Source organism: Pristiophorus japonicus, chromosome 1 (genome assembly GCF_044704955.1).
Source record: "Pristiophorus japonicus isolate sPriJap1 chromosome 1, sPriJap1.hap1, whole genome shotgun sequence".
NCBI classification, from domain to species: domain Eukaryota; kingdom Metazoa; phylum Chordata; class Chondrichthyes; family Pristiophoridae; genus Pristiophorus; species Pristiophorus japonicus.
The window spans coordinates 299,989,993-300,004,877 of NC_091977.1; the positions used below are offsets into that span (position 1 = coordinate 299,989,993).

Below are 14,885 nucleotides of genomic sequence, written 5' to 3' on the forward strand. Positions count from 1 at the left end.
TCCTCGAGTCGGGCGCGGCGCAGCACGAGCTGTAGGGGGCGGAGCTAGGTCCCTGCGCTGAAAACAGTGCCGGGACCTCTGCACATGCACGCTACAATGGGCGCGCATGTGCGGTAGCTCCAGGCGCCCAAAACTGTGGGGGAGGGGCCCGAAGCACGCAGCCCCTAGCCCTGGCCGAATGGCCTCACTGGGGCTGCGTGCCACCCACGCCCAGCTCCTGCTTCCTCCCGACCCGACTCGACTCCCGCTTCCCCCCCGGACCCCGACCCGACTCCTGCCCCCCCGGACCGGACCGGATCCGACCCCCCGGACTGGACCCGACCCGCGCTCCCCCCCACTCGACCTGACCTCCCTCTTCCTCCCTCCCTCTTCCTCCCTCCCTCCCTCCCCCCCACCCCTGAACTGAAACCGACCTCCCTCCCACCAACTCCCCCCCCCAACCCGACCTGACCCCCCGGACTGGACCCGACCCGCGCACCCCCACCACCACCCGACCTCACCTCCCTCTCCCTCCCTCCCCCCCCGCCCCTCCCGAACCGAACCGACCTCCCACCAACCACCCCCCCCCTCCCGACCCGACCCGCGCTCCCTCCCCCCCCACTACTCGGACCAGACCTGACCTCCCTCCCCCAGACACGAACCGACCTGACCTCCCTCTGTCCCGTCCCCCCGAACCGAACCGACCCGCACTCCCTCCTTCCCCCACCCCTGATGCGACCCACGCTCCCTCCGATCCGACCTGCGCTCCCGACACCGGACCCGACCTGATCCAACGCCACCTACCTGTAAATCTGATGCTGGGGATAGGTCCTGCCTGAAGTCTTGGGCCCGGCCAGGTCCGGCCCGTTCAGCCTCCCTCCCCCTTCTCCTCTCCCCGCCCCCCCCACACCTTCTCTTCCCCCCCCCCCATACCTTCTCCTTAACCCCCGCCCTTCTCCTCCCCCTATTTTTCCCTTTCCCCCCCGTTCTGCTTTCCCCCCCCGTTCTGCTTTCCCCCCCCCCGTTCTGCTTTCCCCCCCCCCGTTCTGCTTTCCCCCCCCCCGTTCTGCTTTCCCCCCCCCGTTCTGCTTTCCCCCCCCCGTTCTGCTTTCCCCCCCCCGTTCTGCTTTCCCCCCCCCGTTCTGCTTTCCCCCCCCGTTCTGCTTTCCCCCCCCCGTTCTGCTTTCCCCCCCCCGTTCTGCTTTCCCCCCCCCGTTCTGCTTTCCCCCCCCCGTTCTGCTTTCCCCCCCCCGTTCTGCTTTCCCCCCCCGTTCTGCTTTCCCCCCCCCGTTCTGCTTTCCCCCCCCCGTTCTGCTTTCCCCCCCCCGTTCTGCTTTCCCCCCCCCCCCGTTCTGCTTTCCCCCCCCCCGTTCTGCTTCCCCCCCCCCGTTCTGCTTTCCCCCCCCCCGTTCTGTTTTCCCCCCCCGTTCTGCTTTCCCCCCCCCGTTCTGCTTTCCCCCCCCCGTTCTGCTTTCCCCCCCCCCGTTCTGCTTTCCCCCCCCGTTCTGCTTTCCCCCCCCCGTTCTGCTTTCCCCCCCCTGTTCTGCTTTCCCCCCCCTGTTCTGCTTTCCCCCCCCTGTTCTGCTTTCCCCCCCCCCTGTTCTGCTTTCCCCCCCCGTTCTGCTTTCCCCCCCCCGTTCTGCTTTCCCCCCCCGTTCTGCTTTCCCCCCCGTTCTGCTTTCCCCCCCCCGTTCTGCTTTCCCCCCCCGTTCTGCTTTCCCCCCCCCGTTCTGCTTCCCCCCCCCCCCGTTCTGCTTCACCCCCCCCGTTCTGCTTTCTCCCCCCCCCGTTCTGCTTTCCCCCCCCCCGTTCTGCTTTCCCCCCCCCGTTCTGCTTTCCCCCCCCCCGTTCTGCTTTCCCCCCCCCCCGTTCTGCTTTCCCCCCCCCCCGTTCTGCTTTCCCCCCCCGTTCTGCTTTCCCCCCCCGTTCTGCTTTCCCCCCCCCCGTTCTGCTTTCCCCCCCCCCGTTCTGCTTTCCCCCCCCCCCCGTTCTGCTTTCCCCCCCCCCCGTTCTGCTTTCCCCCCCCCGTTCTGCTTTCCCCCCCCGTTCTGCTTTCCCCCCCCGTTCTGCTTTCCCCCCCCGTTCTGCTTTCCCCCCCCCGTTCTGCTTTCCCCCCCCCGTTCTGCTTTCCCCCCCCCCGTTCTGCTTTCCCCCCCCCCGTTCTGCTTTCCCCCCCCCGTTCTGCTTTCCCCCCCCCCCGTTCTGCTTTCCCCCCCCCCGTTCTGCTTTCCCCCCCCCCGTTCTGCTTTCCCCCCCCCCGTTCTGCTTTCCCCCCCCCCGTTCTGCTTTCCCCCCCCCGTTCTGCTTTCCCCCCCCCGTTCTGCTTTCCCCCCCCCCCCCCGTTCTGCTTTCCCCCCCCCGTTCTGCTTTCCCCCCCCCGTTCTGCTTTCCCCCCCCCCCGTTCTGCTTTCCCCCCCCCCCCCCCCGTTCTGCTTTCCCCCCCCCCGTTCTGCTTTCCCCCCCCCCGTTCTGCTTTCCCCCCCCCCCGTTCTGCTTTCCCCCCCCCCGTTCTGCTTTCCCCCCCCCGTTCTGCTTTCCCCCCCCGTTCTGCTTTCCCCCCCCCGTTCTGCTTTCCCCCCCCCCGTTCTGCTTTCCCCCCCCCCGTTCTGCTTTTCCCCCCCCCCCCCGTTCTGCTTTCCCCCCCCCGTTCTGCTTTCCCCCCCCCCCCGTTCTGCTTTCCCCCCCCCCGTTCTGCTTTCCCCCCCCCCCGTTCTGCTTCCCCCCCCCCCGTTCTGCTTCCCCCCCCATTCTGCTTTCCCCCCCTTCTCCTTCCCCCCCTTCTCCTCCTCCCCCCCTTCCCCTTCTCCTCCTCCCCCCTTCCCCTTCTCCTCCTCCCCCCTTCCCCTCTGCCCCCCTACATCCCCTCCTCCCCCTCCCCTCGCTGTCAGAAACACAGACACTGACAGACAGAGAGTGAGAGACACACACACAGACAGACAGAGAGATAGAGACACTGACAGAGACACACTGGGGGGGGGGGGAGGGGGCATCCCAGCACGCTGTTGGAGGGCTCCCGGTGTTGCAGTCGGTAAGTAGAAAATGTTTTATTTATTGATTTAAAAAAAAAAATTATTTCTTATTAATTTTTATTGATTTATTGGTTGATTTATTGATGGTTTTATCATTTATTATTGATGATGGCTCTTTATTTGTAAAACTGAATTGTTTAATGCTTGTAAACTTCCCTTTAAACCCCCCCCCCCCCACATTCCCGACGCCTGATTTGTAACCTACGCCTGATTTTCTAAAGTGTAGACAAGGTTTTTTTCGAGCGTACAAAAATCTTCACTTACTCCATTCTAAGTTAGTTTGGAGTAAGTTTTCACTGCTGAAACTTTGAAAACAGGCGTAAGTGGCCGGACACGCCCCCTTTTGGAAAAAAAAATTCTGTTCCAAAGTGAAACTGTTCTAACTGACTAGAACTGGAGCAAACGAAATGCCGAGAATTTGAATTTCTAAGATACTCCGTTCTACACCAGTTGCTCCAAAAAATCAGGAGCAACTGAGGCCGAAACTTGGACCCATTGAATGGCGGTGCAGGCTCGAAGGGCCGAATGGCCTACTCCTGCACCTATTTTCTATGTTTCTATGGAAGAGTCTGGTCTGTCCAAGACTCTGCTTCCCTCATGATTCGTGTGATCTTAACCTCTTCGACATCCTTCTGGAGGACCAGTGTGTAGTCAATCATGTGCCAATGTTTGGAAGTAATGCACAATGGAAATGTTACCCCAATATCCTGAAAAAGCCCGATAGATTGGTAATGAGAAGGTAACGCATATAATCATCTGAGCTGCTTCACACTTTGGTGTCTGCACCCACAGGATTACAACAATTGCTTGCTCACCTCTTACTCTAATTCACAATAGTCTAAAATACCAATCGAATAGACTAGTTATAAACAGGAAAAGAGTAACTTAGACAGAAATATCACAGGAAAAGGAGTCGTGTTTATAAACAAAAGAGCTTCAATGCTCAGTATGTGGGAAATAAACTGGAGTAACTGGAAGCAATTATTTTACAGGAAGTTTAATATTGATAAAAAGGGAATAAATGCTGTAGAAAGGGTTGATGTGGACAAGGAAGGGATACAGACATAGCATATAGGAACGAAACCCCTCTCCCCTCTGCCATTCCCCCCACTCACAGAACCCGCCCCAGTCAATATCAGGGCCTATATTTCATAGAAACATAGAAAATAGGTGCAGGAGCAGGCCATTCAGCCCTTCTAGCCTGCACCACCATTCAATGAGTTCATGGCTGAACATGCAACTTCAGTACCCCCTTCCTGCTTTTAAGCCATACCCCTTGATCCCCCGAGTTGTAAGGATTTCATCTAACTCACTTTTGAATATATTTAGTGAATTGGCCTCAACTACTTTCTGTGGTAGAGAATTCCACAGGTTCACCACTCTCTGGGTGAAGAAGTTTCTCCGCATCTCGGTCCTAAATGGCTTACCCCTTATCCTTAGACTGTGACCTCTGGTTCTGGACTTCCCCAACATTTGGAACATTCTTCCTGCATTCAACCTGTCCAAACCCGTCAGAATTTTAAACGTTTCTATGAGGTCCCCTCTCACTCTTCTGAACTCCAGTGAATACAAGCCCAGTTGATCCAGTCTTTCTTGATAGGTCAGTCTCACCATCCCGGGAATCAGTCTGGTGAATCTTCGCTGCACTCCCTCAATAGCAAGAATGTCCTTCCTCAAGTTAGGAGACCAAAACTGTACACAATACTCCAGGTGTGACCTCACCAAGGCCCTGTACAACTGTAGCAACACCTCCCTGCCCCTGTACTCAAATCCCCTCGCTATGAAGGCCAACATGCCATTTGCTTTCTTAACCGCCTGCTGTACCTGCATGCCAACCTTCAATGACTGATGTACCATGACACCCAGGTCTCGTTGCACCTTCCCTTTTCCTAATCTGTCACCATTCAGATAATAGTCTGTCTCTCTGTTTTTACCACCAAAGTGGATAACCTCACATTTATCCACATTATACTTCATCTGCCACGCATTTGCCCACTCACCTAACCTATCCAAGTCACTCTGCAGCCTCATAGCATCCTCCTCGCAGCTCACACTGCCACCCAACTTAGTGTCATCCGCAAATTTGGAGATACTACATTTAATCCCCTCGTCTAAATCATTAATGTACAATGTAAACAACTGGGGCCCCAGCACAGAACCCTGCGGTACCCCACTAGTCACTGCCTGCCATTCCGAAAAGTACCCATTTACTCCTACTCTTTGCTTCCTGTCTGACAACCAGTTCTCAATCCACGTCAGCACACTACCCCAATCCCATGTGCTTTAACTTTGCACATTAATCTCCTGTGTGGGACCTTGTCGAAAGCCTTCTGAAAGTCCAAATATACCACATCAACTGGTACTCCTTTGTCCATTTTATTGGAAACATCCTCAAAAAATTCCAGAAGATTTGTCAAGCATGATCTCCCTTTCACAAATCCATGCTGACTTGGACCTATCATGTCACCATTTTCCAAATGCGCTGCTATGACATCCTTAATAATTGATTCCATCATTTTACCCACTACTGAGGTCAGGCTGACCGGTCTATAATTCCCTGCTTTCTCTCTCCCTCCTTTTTTAAAAAGTGGGGTTACATTGGCTACCCTCCACTCGATAGGAACTGATCCAGAGTCAATGGAATGTTGGAAAATGACTGTCAATGCATCCGCTATTTCCAAGGCCACCTCCTTAAGTACTCTGGGATGCAGTCCATCAGGCCCTGGGGATTTATCGGCCTTCAATCCCATCAATTTCCCCAACACAATTTCCCGACTAATAAAGATTTCATAGAAACATAGAAACATAGAAAATAGGTGCAGGAGTAGGCCATTCGGCCCTTCTAGCCTGCACCGCCATTCAATGAGTTCATTGCTGAACATTCAACTTCAGTACCCCATTCCTGCTTTCTCGCCATACCCCTTGATCCCCCTAGTAGTAAGGACCTCATCTAACTCCTTTTTGAATATATTTAGTGAATTGGCCTCAACAACTTTCTGTGGTAGAGAATTCCACAGGTTCACTACTCTCTGGGTGAAGAAGTTCCTCCGCATCTCGGTCCTAAATGGCTTACCCCTTATCCTTAGACTGTGACCTCTGGTTCTGGACTTCCCCAACATTGGGAACATTCTTCCTGCATCTAACCTGTCTAACCCCGTCAGAATTTTATATGTTTCTATGAGGTCCCCTCTCATTCTTCTGAACTCCAGTGAATACAAGCCCAGTTGATCCAGTCTTTCTTGATAGGTCAGTCCCGCCATCCCGGGAATCAGTCTGGTGAACCTTCGCTGCACTCCCTCAATAGCAAGAATGTCCTTCCTCAGGTTAGGAGACCAAAACTGTACACAATACTCCAGGTGTGGCCTCACCAATGCCCTGTACAACTGTAGCAACACCTCCCTGCCCCTGCACTCAAATCCCCTCGCTATGAAGGCCAACATGCCATTTGCTTTCTTAACCGCCTGCTGCACCTGCATGCCAACCTTCAATGACTGATGTACCGTGACACCCAGGTCTCTTTGCACCTCCCCTTTTCCTAATCTGTCACCATTCAGATAATATAGTCTGTCTCTCTGTTTTTACCAGCAAAGTGGATAACCTCACATTTATCCACATTATACTTCATCTGCCATGCATTTGCCCACTCACCTAACCTATCCAAGTCGCTCTGCAGCCTCACAGCATCCTCCTCCTTACTAGACCCTCTGACCACTTTTATATCCGGAAGGTTGTTTGTGTCCTCCTTAGTGAATACTGAACCAAAGTACTTGTTCAATTGGTCTGCCATTTCTTTGTTCCCCGTTATGACTTCCCCTGATTCTGACTGCAGGGGACCTACGTTTGTCTTTACTAACCTTTTTCTCTTTACATACCTATAGAAACTTTTGCAATCCGCTTTAATGTTCCCTGCAAGCTTCTTCTCGTACTCCATTTTCCCTGCCCTAATCAAACCCTTTGTCCTCCTCTGCTGAGTTCTAAATTTCAGGGTTCTTTTGAGTGTAGATGTATGCCAGAAGACTGGAGAGTGGTGGACATAGAAATGTTTTAAAAAGGAGACACAGGTAATCTGGGTAATTACAGGCCAGTTTGTTTAATATCTGTGATATGGAAGTATCTAGAGCCTTTAAGGATGAAATTACCGTGCACTTAGGTGGAGAAAATAGTTAGATGTAGTCTTTAAGATGAATCTTTGAGCCTGTAAGGATAGGCACGTATAGATTATTAAATAGAATAAGCTGGTTTATATTATATAGAATATTGAGCTCAAGTAGTTGGGTTAGAACACACTTCAGAAAGATGCACAGATATACCAGGCAACCTTTTAGCATGGCGGAGGAGTTTGCGAAGAAATATTCAGAATCGATCTAGCAGCTCAAAACTGGGCATCCATGAGGCGCTGTGGGCCATCATCAGCAGATGAATTGTATTCCACCACAATCGGTAACCTCATGGCCCGGCATATCCCTCACTCTACCATTACCATCAAGCCAGGGGACCAGCCCTGGTTCATGAAGGAGCGCAGAAGATCATGCCAGGAGCAGCACCAGGCGTACTTTAAAAAAAAAATAAGTTACCAACTTGGGGAAGCTGCAACACAGGACTACATGCATGCAAAGCAGCAGAAGCAGCATGCTATAAACAGAGCTAAGCGACCCCACAATCAACGGATCAGATCAAAGTCCTGCCGTATCCAGTCGCGAATGGTGGTGGACCATTAAACAACTAACTGGAGAGGAGGCTCCATGAATATCCCCATCCTCAATGATGGTGGAGCCCAGCACGCAAGTGCAAAAGTCAAGGCTGAAGCATTTGCAACCATCTTCAGCCAGAAGTGCCGAGTGGATGATCCATCCTGGCCTCCTCCTAAGGTCCCCACCATCACAGAAGCCAGTCTTCAGCCAATTCGATTCAGTCCACATTATATCAAGAAGCGGCTGAGCATACTGGATACAGCAAAGGCTATGTACCACGACAACATTCCGGCTGTCGTGCTGAAGATGGTTGTGGTGGTTGTAGGTCAATCATTCCAGCCCCAGGACATGGCTGCAGGAGTTCCTCAGGGCAATGTCCTGGGCATAACCATCTTCATTTGCTTCATCAATGACCTTCCCTCCATCATAAGGTCAGAAGTGAGGATGATCACTGATAATTTCACGGTGTTCAGTTCCATTCACAACTCCTCAGAAAATGAAGCAGTCCATGCCCGCATGCAGCAAGACCTGGGTTGGGTTGATGTGGCAAGTAACATTTGCGCCACACAAGTGCCAGGCAATGACCATCTCCAATAAACGAGTGTCTAACCACCTCCCCTTGAGAGTCAACGGCATTACCATTGCCGAATCCCCCCTCAACATCCTGGTGGTCACCGTTGACCAGAAACTTAACCAGACCAGCTAATAAAAACTGTGGCAACTAGAGCAGGTCAGAGGCTGGGTATTCTGCGGCAAGTGTCTCACCTCCTGACTCCCCAAAACCTTTCCACTATCTACAAGGCACAAGTCAGGAGTGTGATGGAATACTTTTCACTTGCCTGGATGAGAGCAACTCCAACAACACTCAAGAAGCTTGACACCATCCAGGACAGAGCAACCCACTTGATTAGCACCACATCCATCACCTTCAATATTCACTCCCTCCACCACCGGTGCACAGTGGCTGCAATGTGAACCATCTATAAGATGAACTGCAGAAACTCGCCACAGCTTCATCGGCAGCACCTCCCAAACCTGTGAATTCTGCCACCAGAAGGACATGGGCAGCAAGCGCACGGGAGCACCATCACCTGCAAGTTCCCCTCCAAGTTATACACCAACCTGTCGTGGAAATGTACCACTGTTCCTTCTTCATCGGGTCAAAATCCTGGAACTCCCTCCTTAACCACACTATGGGAGTACCTTCATCATATGGACTGCGGCTCACCACCACCTTCTCAAGGGCAATTATGGATGGGCAATAAATGCTTGCCTCGCCAGTGACGCCCACATCCCGGAACAAATTTTTTTTTTAAATTGCGGTCAGCTGCAATTCACGGCTTGTAGCTGACCTCTAAGAAAGCTGCCCACAAAGATGTAGCAATTCTCTGTAGCTTGAGTTGTTTGAATCTCTTCTGATGTTTGTTTGAAACCGGTGCCAAATCAAGCGAATCTCCTGCGTTCTTCAACAGTGATGTCATCAAGCAGGCTAAGCAGCCAATCACATTGAAGAATTCTCAGCAAACCAGGAAGTAAAATGCACAGATTATAATTCGCTTTTAATAAGTTTTACAGAAAGCGAAATAAAGATTGGGTCATACACAGAGCATTAAGATAGAAGCTGAAATATCATGAACGAGCATTTTTTAATAAATTATTTTAAAAACCATGCAATTCTTACTATACCAATGGAAAAAAATTGACATTCCTCAAATACAAAATTCATTTTTTCAGGGCCAGAACGGTTGTTCAGCGGTCACTATGCCATTTAAAACCCGATTACACCTCTTTAAACAAGGCTTTTCAAAGGTGGGTGGGTTTAACAGCGATATTCCAGCAAAATAGGGGACGCTTTCATCCCTCAGTGTGCTTTGTATCGATTTGCCGGCTCCAGGCAGTTTCACATAACAACCTGTAGTGGAGCAGGGAATGACTGACAGCAGTTATGTGTATGCGCTGACTCCAGATGTTTCAGTCACCTTCAGAGGAGTAATGACAGTGAACATTGACAGTTTTTCTGTCATTACCACAGCAATATCTGGGCCATTGTTGATTGCTGAATGGACTCTCGTGTATATAAAGGACTGCATTTCTTTTGCAATAAAAATTGGAGGAGATGAGATATCAAAGCCAGGCACAACAAATGGTAGCAGCTGTATCAACAGCATACACACAGACAGATTGTGATGACATACAGCACACACTTGTCCTACATAATTAAACCTATAAAAGTACAACGCACTGGAGTGCCTAGATAACTTCAATCTGCTCTTTCTGAGGCTAGCATAAACAGGCAAGACAGCATGTTTGTAATCTAATGAAGAATTTTTTTCACATGAGTTATAATCAATACCATATGCAATTTCATATGCATTCTATGCTAGGGATTGTGTTTTATTATATTATTGACTTGATTTAATAAAAAGTATTAACCGCACATTTTCAGTGTTTCATAGTCCTCAAACTTGTATTAGAGGTAAATGATGTCTGACCATAATACCTCCACTTGAGAGCAATAGGGATGTATGACAAGATCCTATATAAACCCAACAATAACAGACATGATAGAAAGGGGAAATGTAGTTATGTTTTACTATGTTAAAGGCACTATATAAATACAAGTTGTTGTAGTAGTGGATGTAGTGTACATGGAATTTAGGAAACCCTTTGATAAGTACCACACATGAGATTAGTAGAGAAGATTGAGGTATGGAATTAGGGGGAGAATCCCAGTGAATCTGTTGTACCATCTAATGTCCTTGTGTGGAGCCAAATACTTCACACAGTATTCAAATGAAGGTCTTTTTAAGTTTTTTAAAGGCTAATCATTACCTTTTGACATTTATATTCTATGCCTCTTATCATAAAACCTAGGGCTAGATTTTCCACTTCCCATCGCCCATTTATGGCTCATATGTGGCCCAAAACAGACCTCTAGCGCCCATTTTGAGCAAAAAGTGGAAACTAGGTCCAACATATTGCCCGAAAAACAGGTGCCTAAGTTTCCATTTTGATCGCCGAAATTATAGTCCACACAAGGTCCATCTCAAGTTTCAGCATCTAGCATGCACTTCGCTGGGCCGATGCAAGGCCCAAAAGAATGCTGAGAAATAGTTGCTTTTTCTGGGCCTAAGAGAAGGAAAATGGGCAATACAGATGCCATTTTGACTTCAATGGAAGGGTGGAGGATTAGTTGTAATTTAATTGGAGAGGTAGTTGTACTCAGAATATTGGGACAGGGAATATAAATAGGTATTATGTTATTTTTAGTAAAAAGGTTTTATATAATAGAATTTACTGAGAGCTATAATTTTTCATATAGGTATTACGTTATTTTTAGTAAATAGGTTTTATATAATAGAATTTATTAGGTTTTATATATATTTTATATATTGAATTTATTAAATAGCTTTTACATAGTGAAGTTATTTACTGATAATATTGTTGGTGCCTATCAAACTGACTGGTAAACAGCATATAGAGTACAGAGAGTGCAGAGTACAGTGATTAGATACTGTTGAGAGATTATTAAAATCACACATCAGCACGCTACACATAGCTGCATTTGACAGGTGACTGAAGCTCTTTACGTTCGTGGAGGGACTTCATGAGCTTCACAATGACCAGGGAGGCACAGACTGTGAGTACTTTTTGGTTTCCATAGAATAGCAGACTTCCCCAAGGTGCAGGGAGCAATATACTGTACGCACATTGCCCTCAAAGCAGCCTGAAATAATGCGGAGGTCTTTCGTAACAGAATGTGGACATTTCAGATGTTGATTTACAGTTAGGGCTAATCAATAGTTTCAATTATTTGGGGTGTTCTTTAGGTCTTGCCTGCAATGGCCTATCATCAGAATTTATGCTTATTTTATAAAATTTAGTGTTACTGAAGTGTTACTAAAGTACTCGTATATTAAAAGAATAAACAAATATGGAATAACATCTGTATAGTTGATAACTAATGTAACTAAGAGAGAAGACACACACAATTTATTGAATGAAAGAACATTTTTTTTATTAACAAAAATGAAAATAAAAATTGAAAAACTATCCCTCCAACCCCCCGCACCAACCCACGCTTCCCTCAAATACAAATCTTAACAGTTAACAATTAACAATTAACCTTTAACAACTAACAAAAGTAACAAAACAAGAACAAGAACAATTGAACAAGTGAACAAACTTTGTGAAAAAATACCCCCCTCCCTACCAGCGGTCACGTTTCCCTCCAGGTCCAGTCCCACCCAGTGTTCGTACCCCATCCCGCCCGTTTTGGTCTGCGCAGACCGACACCAAGACGTCGTGCAGAGTGGGACGGCAAGACTTCCTGCCGTGGTGGAGGTGACGGAGCGGAAGCAGAAGCCTGAAGCTCCACTTCCGAGTCAGGAGGAACTGTGTCCTCCGTACTCGCTTGCGTGCTCAGCGTCTCACTGCGAGCAGACATGACACCTTGGGGTGCAGCGCCATGTCCAGCCAGCAACGCATGCCGTAGGGCATTGATTGCGGCTGTCTGCTGCCGAATGGCCTCCAAGGTCTCCCTTGCAGTCTGTGCTTGCTCGAAGACCAATTGGAGAAGTTCATGCAGAACTCACTCCAGGATGCTGGAAACTGGCTCCAGTTCGCGGAGAACTGGCTCCAGTTCGCAGAGAATCCCGCGAACCCCTGGATAAGATCGCGACCATCTCCCTGCACAGTGAAGTCAAGCTCTCTGTCTGGCCCTCCATGGCAGGCGATTACTCGCCATGCTGACCGGACCTCCGTGGGGTCGGCGTTTGCAAAATGAAGCACTTTGACGTCGCCACCTGCTTCTTCCATCTCAATTGAGATGGCCGCAGGTTGTTTCCCCCCCCTCACCAACAAAAAAAAATCTCATCATCCTGCTCCTCCTTGTCCTCCGCCGTCTCAGCCTCCTGCGAGCTGTTTGAGGGGTCTATTACATTTTCAGATGTCTCTGATACCGAGCACTGCTCAATGGACACTTGACCTTAGAAAGATGAATGAAATTTCTAAACAACTCATAACAATGCATATCAGTATATTTCAATATCAATATTTCAAGAACCCAAAACATTGCAATACTTTGCAAAACCACATATGCACAAGGATTCATCAGGGTTAACATGGCCTCATTCGTAGATCAGACTACATCTAAATTATTAAATTATAATTGCATAACATTACATGCGTAACTACGATATTTTTCATATGTATTTAGTAATGTTTGATACATTGCACATTTCCCATTACTCACCAGACTCCAGGGTGAGCCGAACGGCTTTCAGGCCCCACCAAAGCCACCGCAAGCTCCTCTTACGCATTTAGTGTGTGTACTGTCGCGGAACCGCCACCCGTCCTCCTTTGCTCCATGCGGTTCATTCTGATCTTATTCTGTAAATGATAATTTAACATTGCAGACTGATTTAAATGTTCAATTATTACATAACATCGTAGTGCATATGAATAATTTTTAATATTCTAATTATAAACAGCAAGTAAATAATACATATGTATGATTTTAAATATACTTTTAAATATCTTAAATATTAAAATGCAACTTACTCTGGTAGCTGCATATGAATAATTTTTAATACTATAACATACAACTTAGTATTAGGGTGAATAAATGTAATTAATGTCATTTTATTTTTAATTTAATGTAGTTTTTAAATTAATGTTATTACTTCACATTATAAATAAATAACTGAGGATTTTACATACATAATACATAATTTATAAACATGAAGTAAATAATACATATGTGTGATTTTTAAATATTACTTTTAAATATGTTTAAAATCCAACTTACTCTGGCAGCTGCCAGCAGGCTGTTCCATCTCTTGCAGCAATGGTCAGCCGTCCGCACCTCATTTGATGCCGATGTGACGACATCGGCAATCTCCAGCCAAATCTGTCTATAGGCATGGGGTGGAGATTTCCCAAGGCCACCCCGTGTCAAGTCCTCCCATCTTGTAGAAACCATGTTTACAAGGGCCTCGTTGGCCTCCTCACTAAAGGCTTTTGCCCTTTGACTCTCCATCTCCCTTGTTTTTGGTGTTTCCATTGTTGATTGTTAAAGCAAAATAACAACTGCTTCCTCGATGCCTCCCTGTCCTTCTGAGCATGTGCGATGACCCATGAATTCTCCAAACGCAGCAAAAACAATCGACCCAAAAAAAAATCCCACACATGCGCAAAATAGCGTTACTAGGGAAGCTTTTTTTTTGGACTTCCATTTGACTTCCTCTTTTTTTGGGCGATCATGAGATCGCTGAAAAATCAGATCGCCCATTTGACATTGCTGGGATAAGGCCGAGTGGAAAATCGCAAAAAGAAGATGGGCCTTATGCTGGCGATCAGCACGGGCGATACATCACACATCGCTGGAATAAGGTCCAAAACACCTAGTGGAAAGTCTAGCCCCGAGACTTCTATTGTTTTTTCTTAACAGCCTTTTCAACCTGTGGTGTTCTCTTAAATATCCTGTGAATATGTACCCCCAGATCCCTCTGCTCTTGCACAGCACCAAGCCTACTTCCATTCATAAATGTTTCCAGTAGTTGAGGGGTCAAGAATTGGGCCAAAAATACAAGACTAAATGTAAGAGATTTAGAACAGCGGACAGACGAAACTTCATTACACAGAGTTGTGAAGCTGTGGAATGTCAACAACTTGTATCTATATAGCGCCTTTAACATTATGAAACATCCTAAGGTGCTTCAACATTAGATAGGAAGATGAACGAAAAGGAGTTGAAGGGATATAGGAACATGAATATAGATAAATGTGGTTAGTACTATTTGGTTGTATGTAGGATCGTCAGTGACAGATTGGATGGGCCAAATTGCTTGATGATGTAACATCTATGTAAGGCAAATAAAATATACCATAAATACCATTTTAACTTGAAGGAAATGACTCTAATCAATGTTGGTTTACCTTAGCTTTTTAGCATAATTGTAGACCAAACGGGACAATATCAACCCATAACTAGGTTCTTATTAACAAAATTCTGCAAACAAACTTATTAACTATTACAGGATATAAGATTTCATCCATTGAAGACAATTAATTACTTTAAGGGAGAGTTAACTACTGTTGATATCTCACGATTGAAAACCAAGAACAAAACATTTTCTTTTCAAGTTAACCCTTGTCTGCCTACAGCTAGCATTTTTATACTTCA

The 14,885-nt window shown here is 47.6% G+C and overlaps 1 protein-coding gene across 5 annotated transcripts in view; it reads left to right on the forward strand.

The window, feature by feature from the left end:
• Window positions 1–14,885, forward strand: part of LOC139271360 (arf-GAP with SH3 domain, ANK repeat and PH domain-containing protein 1-like) — a 525,010-nt gene that overhangs the window by 397,666 nt on the left and 112,459 nt on the right. The window lies entirely within an intron of this gene.